Here is an 18,935-nt window from a genome sequence, read left to right as displayed (position 1 = left end):
TCTGTAATCTCTGCCTCTATCACATGGTTCCACCTTTTCTCTTTTGTGACTACTGGCTTCCCTGATTTGGGGCTTTTACTGATTTTGTGTGTCTGAGTTTCCTTTGCTTGTAAGGACTCCAGTCTTATGGCTTAGGGGCCAGCCTGACTCCATTTTGCCACATCTAAAGAGGAATCTTCAAATGAATTGTGATGAATACCTACCTTAACCTTTAAAAAAAAAAGTGCCCTTATGTTCCAACTCACAGGTAGGCCATCAACAGCTGATGTGAGTGCACAAATGAACAATCCTTGGGAATAATGTAATGCACCAGCACCTTTTAAATAAAGGTCTCAGAATTTTGTAGCTTGCAGAATCACAGACTATTTTATCTCTTTCCTGGGTAAATGGCTTGTTCTGCTGGTGACTGGAGAGTAGTTTTGAAGGACTCTAAGGAAAGACAAAAGGGCAGGTGTAAAATTTTAAACTGACCCTTTACAACAAGCTGGAATTCTCTCAGCTATGTATTGGTTTGGTAGTAAGGTGTTGCTGTTAGCAAAAAGAATGGGGATGAGGGGCCCAGGTGGACCACATATCCTTCAGTAAACTTGCTTTGTTTAGCCAGTGGCCTTTTAAAGGTAAATTGAACCTGGCACTGGCAAAGTTGAACCAAACTATCATGCAAAATATTGTACAAACAAATGTTATCATCTTATTGCTGGGAGTGTGTCACCTAAGGTCAGGGATGGAAGCCAGTGGTTTTATTCTTGCCTTTTGGGAAGGTACTGTTTTGTTGTAAAGCTTGCCTTTCATCTGGGAGAACTTCTAGGCCCAGCTCCTTAGATACAGCCTGACTCTGCCAGTTGTCTAATCTCTAGAACTTTAAAAGTGAGCTTTTATGCATGGGTGAGAGAAGAGAAGGGACCTGTATGAGGGTATGGCAGCATGCAACAGTTTTCCATGTACTTGTCCTTTCAGCCTTGATAAAAATCAGGGGCTTTAGGGGACACACCACCCCCATCCCCACCCCCAGGAAAACAACAAGAAATTGGATTCTAAATTTAAACTGGAAAAGAAAACAAGAAGGTGCTATAAAATAGTTCTATGGTGTTATATATTTCAGAATTCCAACAAGAAATATGAATATTTCTCATTCTAATCCTGTGATTTTTGAGAAAACTCATGTTTTAAAATTTGAATTTTTAAAAAGACTTTTTGCACAGATGACTTGTGCCCTATTACAACCAGTTGATCCTTGTTCAAAATGTGTTCCATAGAACAGAAGCCTCACCAAGTTCTGAGAGATTGTAGAAACATCTCACCCCAGACTTTTGAATCATAATAGGAAGTTTCCCCAGGTGATTTGCTGCAACCTGCCCAGGTTAACTGAGAACCTGAGGGGAGGTGACAGGAGCTGAAGAAAGATACATAGAGACAAAGACAAGATTAGAGGGGATCAGGTGGGCCAGGGCTAGTTGATGGCAAAGCCAAGGCCCTGAGCTGGCACCACAAGCTTTATTTAAAGCAGTTAAGGGAAGCAGACTTGGCCCAGTGGTTAGGGCATCTGTCTACCACATGGGAGGTCCATGCTTCAAACTCTGGGCCTCCTTGACCCATGTGGAGCTGGCCCACGTGCAGTGGTGATGCCCACAAGGAATGCCATGCCACACAGGGGTGTCCCCGTGTAGGGGAGCCCCACATGCAAGGAGTACATCTGTAAGGAGAGCTGCCTAGTGTGAAAGAAAGTTCAGCTGCCCCGGAAGTGCACTGCACACACAGAGAGCTGACACAACAAGATGACACAACAAAAATAAACACAGATTCCCATGCCACTGACAACAACAGAAGCAGACAAAGAAGAACAGGAGGCAAATAGACACAGAGAACAGACAACTGGGGTGGGGCAGGAAGGGGAGAGAAAAAATAAAATAAATAAATCTTTAAGAAAATAATAAAGCAGTTAACTAGGTCATTGTTCTCAGAGCAGGGGCTATCAGGCACGAAGTTCTTTGAGGAGGATGTTCTTAGAGTTCCCTCTTGTCAGAACATCAGTTCCTTTCTGCTTACTTGCAGATACAGACATGTTTGACCACACCCCCACCTCTCTGCACACATTGATCCTCCCTCACAACGTGGCTTGAACCCCGCACATTACTTCAGGGACCCCTACATGATTCACATGCATATTAAAATTTGAGAAGTACAGTCCTCTATGTTTTTGTGCTAAAAATCTCACATGGGTGCTATCTATCAGCCCTCAGAAGCATTTAACAATCCACCTCAAGGCTGAGATTTTTGTATAAAAGGGGCCTGAACCTCTGTTAGAGATTTCTCCCTTACAAGGTGTTTAATAATGAACTGATCACACTATTTACAAGGGCTAACAGTGACTTGAATTCCTGTGACCTAGAACAGCCCCCGTCCAGAGCCTACATGTTCAGATACAGTTAATTTACCCACCAGAATAGACAAAGGAGCCACGTGACACCACCAACCCCTCCCACACTCCTAGAATTCACTACCACTAGCAGACCACCCCCCTGGCCATCCCTATTGGCCCTCGGTCTTACCCAAGCCCCAACCCTCCCATTGGCTAAGCATGTCCCTGCCTATAGATGTACTGCATAGATTCATGACCCCCTCTGCCAAATGCGGACTGAAGTCTCTCTCCAGTCCCCTCCATTGGGAGAGCTTCCCAATCAACTTCCTTCCGGCAATCCTGTCAGTCTCCATGTCTCAGTGAGCTCCATTTTTTCTCTAACAACCTCCATCAAAGGATTAAACAGATGAGCTAGCATATAAAAATAGCATCTAGCTTCTTAAATACTTACTTGGTGTGTAATAAATATTAGCTATCCCTATTGCTAATATCCTGTCTCTAAAGAAATTTGGTGACAATGTCATCCCTAAATCATGAATGTATATTTAAATCAATGATACTTTGCTCCCTAATGATTTAAAAGTTGAATTGATATTTTAAATGGGATGTTTTTTGACAGTAAAACTAATCTGAAATATTATGAAACTAATCAGTGGAAATGCATAAATTATATCTTTAAAAAGTGAAACCCATGCCTATCTCATAGTTGGGAGAATGTTTACCATGCTTATGTCAAACAATAAGAATACATTTTTGTGTGTGTGGAAATGAGTTCATTTAAACTTCTTATTTAAATTAGCTTCCTCCTATTCATGAGTAAATCTGTGAGAGCTTATTGGTTTTTGCTCCTATCATCATGTTAGGAAATAGTTAATGTAAGTCCTTTGGTTTGAGAAGTCTAGTTTCTTATTTTTATTTTTCTGAGCGTGGTTGAAAGCATAGTTTTATAATTGGAGTGAAGGAGGAGAATACTCTCATATACACTGTGATGTAAGGACATTGTGAGAAGAAGAAGTGCCCTGGATTGGACAAAACTTTCTGAACAACACCAGCAACAACAATAGTAGCCATCATTTAGTGTGGGCTTACTCTACTCTTGTCACATTGTGGTTGAGGAAATTGAGGCACAGGAGTTGTAAGTCATTCAAGGTCCCATGGCTAGTGGGTGTAGGAGCTGGGACTTGAATCCAGGCAGTCAGGTTTCAGTTTGCTCCTCAGTGCTTCCTGAATGCATCACTTTGAGTTGCTCCTCATAGTGGTACAGGAGACCCTGAGCCCAAGGATGTTTCTGTGCTCTCTGGGCAGGCAGCCAGGTGCACATATGGATGAGTTTTCACATGCTGAAGTGACAGGATTACAAGGGCTTCCATTTCTTCATGGGTGTGCAGTGCTCCTTGGTGTGCAGCTACTCAGCCCCATGGAGAAGGAGAGGGCAGGCTTCCTCAAAAGTCCAGGAGGCTCTCTTCCTAGAGGAGCCCACACCAAAGCTTGATTTGTTTCCGTCCTTCTCTCCCATTTCTCAGCAAGTTCTGTTCTTTCCCCCAATTTCCCAATAAATTATTTTTACTGGCCTAAAAATTAATGCTGGGAGAAGAATCAGCATTTCAGATTGGAAAGGGCCCTTCAGGGAGCCCTGATGCTTAAGATCCTGTCCTTGCATGCCTTCCTGGACCTTCTGACATTGCATTTGTTCAGGAATTTTTACAACATTAAACCAATTAATAGGAGATAATTTTAGGATTCAGATATTAGTTCCACTGATTCTGAAACCTCTTCATCCTGTCATGTCAGCTTCCTCAATGGGAGAATATAAGTGGTACTCACTGAGCATTTTAGGAATTGTCAGCATAAGTTACTTCCCTCACCAAAGTCTATTCCCACATGTTTGGGCAAAAAGGCTACTGATGTCTGCCAGGGTTCAGGCTTCCTGGGTTCCTTGCTTCCTGGGGCTCATTTCTCTCTGGGCTCAGCTGCTCTACTCTGTTCTTACTTCCCAGGCTCCAGCTCAAAACTCCAACTTTCTCTTCTATCATGTCATTTTCTCTGTGAGTCCCTACCCACCAAGAGGGTGGGACTCAATATCGTACTGACATGGCCCAATCAAAGCCCTAATTATTACTTAATCAAGTAACAGTAAAACCTCTGAATCCAATCCAACCTAATATGCCCAGAGAAACAGAGCAGTTCACAAACATAATCCAATATCTATTTTTTTAATTCATAAACAATATCAAACTGCTATACTACCTAAGATTATAGTGGATAAATGGACACTGTAATTGTTACCTAGACATGCCATTTACAAATGGCCTACAATTTATATCTTTTAAAACAGAGTTCACCAACCAATAGAATACTTACTGAGATTGCTCACAAAAAGCAACCACTTTCACCGAGCCCAGTGGAGGGTGTTGGGGGGGGGGGAACAAATGAATCTCTTAGTGTCTGGTCCTTATCAGTTTTTAAGTATAGAATTACAATATGACCCAGCAATCCCTCCAATAGGCATATATGCAACAGTACTGAAAGCAGGGACTCAAACCAATATCTTCATACTAGTGTGTTCACAATTGCCAGAAGATGCTGTCAACCAATTGTCCATCAACCAATGTATGGATAAACAAAATGTGGCATATACATATACACCCAAATGCAAGGTGTTAATAAGAGGGTGATATACTGGGAAAAAATACACCCTAATATAAAATATGGACTATTGTTAATACTACAATTATAATACTCTTCTATCAATTGTAACAAAGTACCACACTAATGCATTGTGCTAATAATAGAGGGGGATATAAGGGAAGACTGTATTTGTTACATGATTTTTCTGACAACCTACTTATCTAATTAAAAATTTAAATTAACAAAAAGCCAAAAATTATTTCCAATCATGTTTCACCTAGTTATTTAATATATTTTCTTGCATTTTATGCTTTTGTTTCATGTTTAGCTCAATGATCCTTTGAGTTAAATTTTTTGCAGAATTTAAGTATATATTGCATTAATCTGTTATGATTAAATTGGGTAATCTGTGGTTCTTTCTCCATTATTTTGGTCACTCAAGAGTTCATAACACATATACATTTTATTATTACTATCAGTTTTCACTCTAAAACTGCTATACTTTTCATCTACCTCTATTTCAAGTTGTGCTCTTTCTTACTTCTCTGTTTGGTGCAAATGACCTTTCAGTGTACTTGCCCTGATTACATTAAATTTGTCTCCCTTAGTCAATATCTCATTAACAGGAATTGTATAGGCAGTTCTCTGAAATCAGAGACTATTGACTGAATTGTCTGCTTGAAAATGCTGTAAATAAAAACAGACATTTTCAGGTCAGAGTTAACTCATTCTACTTGCAATGACATATATTTCTCTTGATATAATGTTCTGACCAGTTCTTTTCTTTATTTGGAAATCTGCTTATACTTGGCCTGTAACTGTAGTCTGACCTCTGCCAGGCTCTTGGCCCAGACTTTTTGATAATGAAAGAGTGGCAGCAATCTGCAGGTCAGAACCACATGAGCTTAGTATCCTGCTATTCCTTTGTTCCTCACTTCCTAGGTTTTTCTCTGTCTTTCTCATTCTCCCAGTAGCTGCAGTCTTAATCTAGTGTTTCCCAACACTGTTCATATTATAGCATAGATTGGAGTCCTCTGGATTTGCGGTGCATCAACAGCAAAATATACTTTATCTTCAACAGCTCCTGTTGAAAGTTCCATCACCATAGTGTTCTAAGGTAGTGGTTCTCAACAATTTTTGCTCCCCCCCCCCAGGGGCCATTTAGCCATTTGTGGAGGCACTTTTAGTTGACATAATGCTGGGCTGGTGGGAGGAGCTTCTACTGGCTTCTAGTGGGTAGACAGAGGTCAGTGATGCCAGGAAACACCCTAAAACACTCTGTACATGCCCCACAACCAGGAATTTTCTAGTCCGGGGTGCCAACAGTGCTGAGAGTGAAAAAGCCTGTGGTATGGGAAACCCAACTCTCCCTATGGTCCAAGCATCCACCACAAGGATGGCTGTGTTTCTGCATACACCCCTTACCTCTGGCCTAGAGTGGGGGGTTATTCACCTTGCTCTTTTCAGATAATTATTCTTTCCTATTTCCTAAACAGAGGCATAGACCAATGTTTGAATCTCATGTCACCAGATGATATCACCCACTGCCCTCACTTGCTGTTGACTGTAGGCCCCTCATTTTTTATTTCTTTCTTTTTCCCCCTGTTCCCCCCATTGTCTTCTCTCTGTGTCCATTCACTGTGTGTTCTTCTTTGTCTCCTAGCATTCTTGTCAGTGGCACCAGGAATCTATGTCACTTTTTATTGCATCATCTTGCTGCATCAGCCCTTGGTGTGTGTGGCACCACTCCTGGGCAGGCTGCACCTTTTTTGCATGGGGCAGCTCTCCTTGAGTGGCATACTCTTTGTCATGGGGTTCCCCTATGTGGGGAAACCCCTGTTTGGCACAGCACTCTTTGCATGCATCAGCACTGCACATGGGCCAGCTCATCACACAGGCCAGGAGGCCCTGGGTTTGAACCCTGGATCTCCCAAGTGGTAGGCAGATGCTCTATCAGTTGAGCTAAATCTGCTTCCCCCCTCATTTCTGAATTTCCAGAACTGACACTCTGTTACTCTCTCCAATACTCCTCACATCTCAACTGGTCAATACACTGTCCTTTCAATTCTTTACTCTTCTCCTCCTGTGATCTTGTCTCCACACTCTGCAGCCATGCATTGCATGATCCTTTCTTGAATCTTCTCATTATTGGTAGCTGCTGTCCCTCCCCAATACCGATTTCATGCATCCTACTGCAGACCACCACCTCACATGACATATCACCTTAAAGTTTGGAACATGACCTTAAAATGGCTTCATGGGCATTTACTTTCCTAGAAGTTCTCCTGCATCTCATAGTAACCAAAAGACAGCTTGAGTTGTCAAACTAATTGCCTGTAAAATAAACTGAAAATGAACAACTGTTAAAAGGGACAAAGACAGTCATTATATACTGATAAAGGGGGCAATTAACAAGGAGGCATAATCAACAAAGAGAAATAATCATACATATATGCATCTAATTGCAGAGCCCCATAATATATACAGCAAATACTGACAGATTTGAAGGGATAAATAGATATTTGTACCTTAACAGAATTGGATTCAAGGAATAAATTGCAAATTTAAGAGGGAACTACTGCTTTTTAATCCATTCATTTTCACTGGTCTTAAGACATTATAGATCATTCTCTTTGAGACTTTCTCATGAAAGGATTCTCTTCAGCCTACATAATTGAATTATTTCCAAGATACAACATCCTATAGAATCAAAGCAAAGCAATTCTAAATTCATAGTCAACAGTGAAAAACAATTGATTTGGAATATGTTCATAAAAAAGACAAAGGGACAGTGACCTGCCAGAAAAGCAATCCATTTTGGAATTAAAAACTGCCAAAAGCAAATGATCTGCCATGAAAAGGAGTTTCTTTCCCCAAAACATTTACAAATGAACCTTCAAGCATAATATACTTTGCAACCTAAACATTATAACAATACAATTGTAGTAGAAAAGAACATTGTTTTAGGTTCCTAAGCTACTTAAAGCTTATACCATGAAATGGTTAGAGTTCATCAATGGGAATTTATTGGCTTACAGTTTTGAGCCTGAGACAATATCTAAATCCAAGTATCTCAAAGTGATGCTTTCCTCCAAAGACCTCCTGCCAGCAATCTTTGGCTCCTCTGCCACTTGGCAAAGCCCATGGTGCATCTGCTGGTCTCTCCCTTCTTTTCTAGGTTTCACTGATTTAAGCTTCTTGTTTCCATGGCTTTCTCTCTTTGTCTGAATTTCATTCTCTTGTCAAGGACTCTAATAATAGGATTAAGCCTGATCCTGAATGAATGTCTTAATTAAAGCAGTCTCCTGAAAAGATCCTACTTACCATTGATATGGTTTACCTCCATATCAATGGCACAGATTAAAGAACATGTTTCTCTGGGGGTACATACAGCTTCAAAACACAACACCACACCCTTAGGACCCCCAAAGATGTTACTTGCCATATGCAAAATACATCCATTCCATCAAAATATCCCCAAAGCCTTAAATCATTTCAGTGTCAGCATTAAGTACAAAGTCTCATCAAAACTGGTAATAGCTGCTTAATAAATAATTGTGCAAGAATAACCAGAAATAGCAGCTATGTACACAACAGGGGAAGCATAGAGAGATAAAGGGGTGAAGAATTTGTTAGTTTGTCTTTTGTTTATTATCATTATCAAAAGAATGAAAATGCTCTAATGATGATTGAGGTGATGAATGCACACCTGTGATTATACCAAATACCATTGACTGTACACTGGATGAATTGTTGCTTTATTAATACATATCCATAAAATTGCCTTGTTTTAAAAAATCAGTTATAGGTGAGTTCTGTCCTGGGGCATAATTCTCTGTCTGTGGACCTGTGAAAATGAGAACAAGTTATCTGCTTCCAGTGCAGAATGGAAGGACAGGCATAGGATATGCATTCCTATTCCCACAGGGAGAAACTGGAAGGAAACACAGGGTTCATGGGTCCCAAACAATTCTGAGACACAGCAGGGACTCCTTCATCAGATTTTGAGGTCTGAGGGTCTTCTATGGAATGATATTTGGCCTCTGGGACTAATGGAGCAGCAGTCCCACCCTTTCCCATGCTCTCCCCAAACACTACACACTTGAAGCATCATGGTCATGGCCAAACACTGCAATCCCAGAGCACAGGATCAGTGCTGTCAGAACACTGGCTGACGGTCATGCTTTCCCCAAAGCCATACCTATGGAAATATCTTCTTAAAACATTGAACATATTCTCTTTAAAACGTGGGACAAGGATGAGAAGAGAATATTCACTACACTTCTAGTCATCATTATACTGGCAGTCCTTAGATAGAGCAAAAAAATTAGAAAAAATTTAAGGGCATAAGATTTAGAAAGGAAAAAATAAAATTGCTTGTATATTATTTGTCAATTTACATAGAACCATGAAAAAATCTACAGGAAAATATGAGAACACAAGGTAGTTGAGTGAAAGAATAATACAGACAATTATGTTTTTCTGTATCCTAATGACACAAACAGATCAATCTAACCAAAGGCATGCAAGATTGAAGGTAAAAAAATGTAATACTTTATTAAGGGAAATTAAAAGAGGTCCACAATAAAGAGATACATGATTTTATGATTCAGAAGAATTCAGATCTATTGCTGGAAAAGCTACACCCAGGCCCCAGTGCCTGAAGGGAATCTTGCTCAAGATCTGCAGCTTCAGCCTGGCCAAGAGATCACTTCAGAGGGAGCACTTAAACCTGGGTCTCCCATGGGACCTTAGGCCTGAGGTAACTGTCTGATGTCTTCTCCCCAGGTCTCTACTGTCATCTGCTTCTCCTACCCTAACCATCACCCTGCCTGGGGTTCCACCTGGGACCCTTCTCATTTGTCCCTCTGTGGGGCACCTGGTCACACCCCATGCCTTAAAATTCAGCTGCTCACATTCACATACACGGTCTTTACTACCCATCTGTTTTCCACACACAGGCATTCCCCCATCATTTCATTATGGAAAATTTCAAACACGGAAAAATTGAAAAGATCATGGAGAAAACAGTCCTAGATCCACCTCTTAGACTCCCGTGTCCTTGTCATGTAACCCATCTACCCCTTGATGTGTGGTGCCTTCCAAAACCAGGGCAGTGGCCAGCACACTGTGCTGAAGGGAATCTGTGACCTGTGACTCCATTACACCCACTTCTGTCACTGTTTCTCTCTCATACACATACATGGCCACAGTGACAAATCATGTGCCTCCCACTTTATTTTTCCTCTCTTCTCCATAACACATGGTTGAGATTAAGTAATACCCTTGGGCCCCCTAAACATGCTTAATCTCAGTAGTCCAGCAATTCAGAGCATTGCCTGAAGCTTGTCCTTGAGGCCATGAGGCTGCATCTGCCCACCCCTGTATTTATGGGGTGGCAGTCTGCTGCTCGCCTGCATTGAGGAGTAGCTCTAGTGGTGCACAGTGTTGGTGGAGCTCAACATTGAGGTCCAAAGAGAGGGTGAAAACTCCTTGGACTTCTCCCTGCTAGGAGGAGAAAGAGTGCACATATATCTGTAAAGAACTCTTGCTTTGGGGAAAGCTGAAAGATAGTCTCTGAAGCCTGCAAATCATGCTACAAAGCATCACTGTAGTGTTTTGCCTTTTATCTGCAGAACTTCAGAAACCATCAGTCCTGGGAGTCTGTTTGGGCCCTAGTGAGTTTACTGCACCACATAAAAGTCCTACACCAAAGCTTCATGGGGTTGCTCGTGTCATGGGATGCAGCAAAAATATGTCCCCCACACCCTTACCACCCCTACCTCCACTCCCCTGCCCCATTGTCCCTTAGGCTGGCTTATTTACAAGTGGGTGCAGTGACCTGTTCTGGACCCCATGACATCATCAAGGAAGGAAGACAGAGAAGAGCATGCAAGGTAATTCCAGCTTGAGTCTGCAAACCTTTTGGAGACAGGGCCCTAGACAGGAAGTGGGAGAGGGATTATCTTGAAGGAGGAAGCCAGGAACCATGGGCCATAACCCACTGAAGGTACTGGGGGAGAGTATGAACTACAATGTAAACCACTATTCATTTGGTGCAGCAGTGCTCCAAAATGTATTCACCAAATTCAATGAATGTGCCACTATGATGGAAGAGGTTGTTGGTGTGGGAGGAGTGTGTATGTGGGGGGTTATGGGAAGCTCTTACATTTTTTAATGTAACACTTTCTGTGATCTATGTGTGTTTTAAAAATAGACAATTTAATCTAAAAATTATATTAAAAAAAGACATGATCATCCTATTGGGGCTACTTTTAAAATTAATTTTTTTTCATTACAAATTTTTCTTCTATCAGATGTCAATACCATTTTTTTTCTTTCTGAGAGAAGTTGTGGGTTTACAGAGAAATCATACATGATATACAAGATTCCCATATACCATCCAAATATTAACACCAAGCATTGGTGTGGAAAATATATTACAATTGATAAGAGCACATTTTTATAATTGTACTATGAACTATAGTCTATGGTTTAAGGTCAGGTTTGTTGTTTATGTAGTGCAGTTCCCTGGAGTTCTGTAAAAGTTTTATTTTTTTACCATATACAAAACTTTACATTTCTTCTTCTAGCCACATTCAGATGGCTATTTCAGGGTTCTTAATTACCTTCACAATGTTGTGCCACCATCAACACCATCCACCACCAAAACAGTTATATCATTTCCAAATAAGAGCTGTGTACATTTTAACCCACAATTTCCCATTCCCTCTCCACACCTCATCTTCTGGTATCCTATATTCTAGATTCTGACTCTGTAAGTTTACTTATTCTAGTTTCATATCCATGAAATCATGCAACATTTGTCCTTTTCTGTCTGGTTTATTTCATTTAACGTGTCTTCAAGCTTCATCCACACTGTCTCATGTTTTAGTTCCCTAGACTGCTCAAACCAAATACCATGAAATGAGTTTGCTTAAACAATGGGAACTTATTCACTCATGGTTAGAGTTCAGAAAAATGTCTGAATCAAGGCATCATCAAGGTGATGCTTTCTTCCTGAAGAGCAGCTTCTGGCAATCATTGACTCCTCTACCACATGGAATACGGTGGCATCTGCTGGTCTCTCCCTTCTTCCAGTTTTTGTTGATTTCAGTTTTTTGCTTCCATGGCTTTCTCTCTCTCTCTCTGTATTCATTCTGTTCATTAATACCCATCCTGATTGATGTTGGTGACACCCTAAATGAAGTAACCTTAACAAAAATCCATAATTACAGTGGGCTCACACCCACAGGAGTGAATTAGATTTAAGAATGTGTTTTTCAGGGGCACATACAGCATTGCACCACCACAGCCCATCCTCTGGATCTGCTAAAGACATGTTCTCCCCATATGCAAAATACATTTATTCCATTCCAATATCCCACAAGACTTGAAATCATTTCAGAAACAATGCTTATTACAAAGTCTCATCAGAATTGGTTATGGGTGTGGTCTGTCCTATGGCACAGTTCCCCTCCTTCAGTTGACCTGGGAATCCTAATTAAAAAGTTATCTGCTTCCAATATACAATTGAGAGACAGGCATAGGATAAACATTCCCATTCCCACAGGGAGAAGTTGGAAGGAAAATAGGGATTAGAGTTTCCAAGCAATTATGAAACCCTGAAGGGCACACTCTGAGAGTCCTCTATGGAAAGATGTCTTGTTCTATGGGCCTGATGGAGTGGAGGACAACCCTTCCAAGTGTGTGTGCAGTGAAAATGCTCTACCCAAATACTAGTGGTGAAGACACCACCCTCTCCACCACTGAGATGGCATCTAGGCTGTCAGCAATCTTGGGACATAGGTTCCAACTTCCTAGAACACTGGGGCGATAACACTTTTCCTGAACAGTGGGCTGGAAGGCGTGCCCTCTCCAAAGCTATGGCAGATGCACATTTTCTGCACACATGGTGTGTCCACACTCTTGGTCTGAATTGTGTTTGGTCCAGAACTCAGCTTCCATGGTTCTGCCCTTGAAGTGATTTTAGTCTTCAATGTCTCCCTTTTAATCCAGGCTGGCAGTGGCTCCACTTATACAGATCTTGCAAAAAATCTTGTTGGTTTGCATGTAGTAAACAGGGTTGAATCCATCAAACAAGACTTTTCACAGTTTTTTCCCGAGTAACTACACTGCAAGTCCTGACTTGCCCTGGAATGTCTGTCTAATTGGATTCATGTTCAGTTAAACCTTCACATGGACACTGTCCTCTAGGGACTTGCTTTATGGAAGCCCAGGCTTTTCCAAGTCATCGATTTCTGGATTCTTTATGTTTAAGAATTTGGTTATTAGCTTTTCCATTTCCTCTTATATTTTACTATAAGCTGCAATGAAGGGTAAACTGTCCTTTCTATAGTTACCTTGGAAAACTCTTCAGCTAAATATCCAAGCTCAGTACTTTCAAGTTCTGCCTTCCACCAACATCAGAAATTAATTTTGCCAAGTTCTTTGCCATTTTGAACAAGGATCACTATAACTCCAGTTTCTAATAACATTTTCAAATTTCTATCTGAGGCCTCAAAGGAAGTGTATTTAGTGTCCATATTTCTAGGAACAGACACTAGAAAGTAACCTTTAAACTTTTTCTAGCAAGTGCTGCACAGTTGTATGAGCCTCTAACCATTACTCAATTCCAATGCCATTTCCACATTTTTAGAGCTTCCAATAGCAGCACTCCACTATCCTGGTACAAAAATCTGTTTTATTTTCCTAGACTACTTAGTGCAAATATCATGAAGTGGGTTTGGCTTAAACAATGGGAATTTATTTGTTCATGGTTATAGGAATATGTTCAACTCATGTAATCCATCAAGGCTATGATTTCTTCATTAAGACTACTACAGTGATTCTTGGCTCCTCTGCCCATGGAAAGGCATATGGTGGCCTCTCCTGATCTCTTCTTTTTCTTCTAGGTTTCATGACTCCAGCTTCTTCCTATCATGGCTTTTTTTCTCTCCATAATGTGTTCTGTTTAGAAAGGACTGCAGAAATAGGAGTAAGTTCCACCCTGATTGAGATGCGTCACACCGTTAACTGAAAGAACCTCATCAAAAGGCCCTACTTACTATGGATATGCATCCATAGGAACAGATTGCTTTTAAGAGCTTCTTTTTCTGAGGTATGTACAGCTTCAAATCTTCACAATGCATGTATCAAATCTGCAATTCTTTTTATGACTGAATAATATTCCATGGTATGAATATATCACATTTTTTCCCATTCACCAGTTGATGGACACTTGGGTTACTTCCAACTTTTTGCAATTTTGCATAATGCTGCTATGAATATCATTGTGCAATTCCATTCTTTTGGATTTATATCTAATAGTTGGACTATGGGGCATGGTAGTTTGAGAATTTTTAAACTCTAGAAAATCATGTCCTTAGAGCTAATTAATTCCCTGTGTGGAAACCAATTGTTGGTGGGATCTTTTGATTAAATTACTCCATTAAGGGCCTTTGATTAGATTGTGTGACCCAGGGTGTGTCTTAATCCTCCTACTGGAGTCCTTTATATATGGAGGAATAAAAGGTCACTGATGGAGGAAAAAACTGCAGAGACAGGGAAATGACTCCAGAAGCTAAAACCAATGCCCAGCAGAGAGAACAGCCAAAGATGGAGTAGTCAGAAGCTGAAAGAAACATGTGCCTGTTTTATTAACCTTTTCAAAGACCCAAGTTTTAGTTTCTATTGTTTTATTGTATTCTATTTCATTAATCTCAATAAACAATTGTTCTATTGTTTTATTATATTCTATTTCATTAATCTCTGCTCTAAACCTTGTTATATACTTCCTTTGACTTGCTTTGGTTTAGCTTGATCTTCTTTTTCTCTGATTCTTCCAGGTTTGAGGTTAAGTCTCTAATATAAAATCTTTCCTCATTTTTAATATAAGCATTTACAGCTTCATGCCAATTTTAAATGTTAGCATTTAGAGTTTTTTGGTTAGATTTAGTCAATTTTATTTCACCATTTTTGTTCTTACACCTTACAGAGCATTACACAATTACTTTTTTTTTCATTTTCTGACCTGCAAACAGATACCTTATGTGGAAATATTTTTTTTTAATATTACAAATTAGGTATTTCCAAAATGCAACAACTACATATAAGACAATTCACAAAGTGGAATTTACTAGGACATGTACTAAGAATTTAGAGCAGCCAATCAGTAGAAATCTGACTAAATTTGGCAATCAGGAAAATTCTGACCAAATTTAGCAATCAGCTATTTATATATTTAAAAACAAACCTAATTAATCTTCCAAACAAGAAGCTTGAAACTTTTTGTAAAATCCACATTGGAAGATAGGAAGTGATCATTTAAACCTATATCCAGCCTTAACAGTGTTAATCCCAAATACTAGGCTATTTCCAGTCTGCCACTGAATAATGAGCATCTCAGTTTGTCTGACCCCATGTATCAAACTCTTACACTATTGGGTGCATAGAAAGGTTAAGTGATCATTAATTAAAAAGCAAAACAAAAATTCATTAAATGTCTGTACTATTCTTCCAGCTCATCTGCAATTCCAAGTCTGCAACATGTGTCACTTAGTGACAAGCTACATTTTCTATTACATATATTTATGTTACCTGAGAGTATGTATGTGTACACATGCACACAAAGATACTATGTACAAACTGGCTATTAAAACTCTCTGCAATTGGAAAGCATCTACAGGACATTGTAAAAGGAAAGGGCTTTATGAACTTCACACCAAAAGCACACGCAGCAAAGAACAAATAAATAAATGGGACTTCCTCTGCATCTCAAAGGAGTTTTTCAGGAAAGTGAAAAGAGAGCCTACACAATGGGAGAAAATATTTGGTAACCATATATCTGATAGGAGACTTATATCTTGCATATATAAAGAACTCCTATATCTTGAAAATGAAAAGACAAACAGCCCATTTAAAAAATGGGAAAAAGATTTGAACAGACACTTTTCCAAAGATGATATACAAATGGCTAAAAAACACATGAAAAAATGCTCAAAATCCCTAGCTATTAGGGAAATGCAAATCAAAACAACAATGAGATACCATCTTACTCCCAGCTATCAAAAAATCAGAAGACTACAATTGTTGGTGAGGATGTGGAGGAATGGGAACACTCATCCACTGCTGGTGGGAATGCAGAAGGATCCAGCCATTCTGGAGGACAGTTTGGTGGTTTCTCAAAAAACTAGCTGTGGATTTGACATATGACCCAGAAATTCCACTGCTGGGTATATACCCAGAAGATCTGAAAACAAGGACAAAAACCGATATATGCACATCAATGTTCATAGCAGCATTGTTCACTACTGCCAAAAGTTGGAATCAACCCAAATGCCCATCAACAGATGAATGGATAAATAAAATGTGGTATATACATACAATGGAATACTACTCAGCTATAAGAACAAATAGAGTACACGTGATAACATGGATGAATCTTGAGAACCTCATGTTGAGTGAAGCAACCCAGACATTGAAGGACAAATACTACATGACCTCTCTGATATGAAATAAGTAAACCAAGCTGTCTCAGAGAGCTAGAGACTGGATGATAAACTTTAAGGTAGTTGGAGGGTAGAGGAAGGTTTTGAGCTGACAGCTATTTGGGTGAAATCTATGATAAGCTGGAGGTAAGTATTTGTACAGGGAAGGGATAAAATCGGGGCATAGGGGTAACTTAGGGTGGTGCTTCATGGGCTTTAGAGGCACTAGGGATGGGAGGATGGGTCAGATTGCCCAAGAAATTGGGCAGAGGGTGAGGGGAACATTTGATCATGGGAGATTGTCAGGTATGTAGTTGAAATTGTGGTGCAGAGAAAACTCTTTAGAGAATGTAATATGGAAGGTTGCCTGTTTTGGATGCTTAAGGGCAGGGGGCATCTGACACAGGGCAAGCTTCTGGGGAGTGTGTGAGTGCTCATTTTGTCATAGTGGATTATATCATTGGATGGAGACCCATACAATGAGAGTGAAGGTATACCCACATCCTGGGGAGGACTGATGTTCTCAAACAAAGGGAATTGTAACTCTTGAGAGAATCGGTGGCTCCCAATAGGTTAGGGCAGTCAAGTAGATCAAGCCCTCAACATTTTTGCATGTATCTCTGAATATGGTCCCTCAAGTAATGAAGATTGATTGTCATGGTGGGCCCTAAGGGGAGGGGGAAAGAGGTGTTGAGTACATGGAATCAGGGTAACTGTGGGGCAATGAAAGTGTTCCACAAGATCATGCCATGATGGATATAGGTCATGTTAAATTATACCAAAAATGTATAAAAGTCTATAGGCTAAAATATAAACCATAATGTAAAACATAAGATAACTAAAAATTTAGAAAAGTGTATAGTCTAAAATATAAACCATGATGTAAACCCAAATGAAACCATGTTTGAAAGCTCTCATTTCAATATCTGTACATTAGCTGCAGCAAATATAATATGAACATGTAAAAAGATCACCGTTGAGGAAGGACAAAGGGTTTGACGTTGGATATGTGGGTGTACCGTATATTCTATATGTGAATTACTGTGACCTAAAACTTACATCAAGAGAAAATTAATAATCAGGAAAAAAAAAAAGGAGGTAGATACTGAGGAAGAAATGGAGGAAATTGCCTTGCCACTGTACATACAAGGCAACAGCTATAGCAGTGATGAAAGGCAAAATGTCAAAAACAAAGCTTTTTCATTTTTTTGATGCCCCAATTTATTTTTCCTTTATTTAATTTTTCTAAATTTCTATATATTCTATACCTAACCTTTAAACCCATCACTATATTCCATTTTCTTATTATTGGAGCCTGTCAATATATTGGGCTTCCTATTTGAATAAGTTTTGGAATACAGAGAGGTTCAACTATGGTGGGAGAGGAGCATTCATGTGGGGTGTCATTGGAGGGCTGCACACAGTTGGGAGTTCTCCAGGGCATGTCTACAGGGTACATAGAAAGGTTTGGATATTTTCATAGTGGTTTCAGTTGGAAACTACAGATGAGAGAGTGCTGACTTTCTGACCAGGGGAGCTCTATCACACTCCCCAGTGGAACAAAAACAATCCCCCAAGTGCAATGACAAAGACCAATAAAGATGGAAGGTCCAACGATGAGCCCTTGATACTGATGGCTCTGACTATGAGCCTGTGTGCCTGAAATATGAACTAGAACTATAGCTGTGGGGTACCTAAGAGTTACCTCCTGAGAGCCTCCATGTTGCTCAGATGTGGCCACTCTGTAAGCCAAACTCAGCATGTAGATGCACTGCCTTCCCCCAGCATGGGACATGACTCCTGGGGATGAGGCTCCCTGGCATTGAGGGGTTACTACCAAGCACCAGCTGATGATGTAACTACCAAAAGACCTTGAACAAAGAGGTCAACTCAGACCGGCAGAATATCTCAGCCTACATGTAATATCAGGTGTTAAAAACTGCTTTTTTACTTTGGATAAAAAAGGGGGGAATGGAAAGGACAAGTGAGTTTATATGGCTAAGAGTCTCCAAAAAAGAGTCAGGAGGTCATCGGGGGTGATGCTTATGCATGCCTCAGCAGGGTACCAGAGACAGCCAAGGTAGATGGAAACCCAGGTGCTGGTTCTCCTGAGGACTGCAGCAACTCACAGTTCTATGGTCAAGGCAGATGGCTCTGGAGTTCAGGACCATGTTAGTTGGCCTGACTTTGGAGTTTGTGTTCCTGAGTGTAATGGAGTTGGACTCAGATATAACCTTTCTACTCATGCCTCTTCTGTTACTTTTACTGGACCTGTGGTTGGCACTTGGGTTGGTGTATACTCAGGAGACCTGAAACTCTGAACTGTCCATGTGATGGCCAGGCCCTGGGCCTCAGGAGACTTGCAGCTCCTACCCTCTGGTTTCTTTGACTTACCCTGGCCAGCTGACAGGGAAGTGAAGAGGGTCAACCACCACACCAGGGAGACAAGAGTGCCTACA

The 18,935-nt window shown here is 40.4% G+C and overlaps 1 long non-coding RNA gene across 2 annotated transcripts in view; it reads right to left on the bottom strand.

Moving 5' to 3' along the window:
• Positions 1 to 388: 388 nt before the first annotated feature.
• The window catches only part of LOC139438411 (uncharacterized), a 76,487-nt gene continuing 57,940 nt past the window's right edge, over positions 389 to 18,935 (bottom strand). The window contains exon 3 of one of the 2 annotated variants that reach the window (XR_011648087.1): positions 389 to 429. This is a non-coding gene — a long non-coding RNA (uncharacterized lncRNA). Of the gene's footprint in view, positions 430 to 10,412; positions 10,496 to 18,935 lie in introns of those variants that run through there. The other variant, XR_011648086.1, reaches the window with a different exon arrangement.

The sequence above is a fragment of the Dasypus novemcinctus genome, chromosome Y, assembly GCF_030445035.2.
Source record: "Dasypus novemcinctus isolate mDasNov1 chromosome Y, mDasNov1.1.hap2, whole genome shotgun sequence".
Lineage (NCBI taxonomy): Eukaryota > Metazoa > Chordata > Mammalia > Cingulata > Dasypodidae > Dasypus > Dasypus novemcinctus.
Note: the sequence above shows the minus strand (reverse complement) of the source record. Positions and strands in the feature narration are given on the sequence as shown.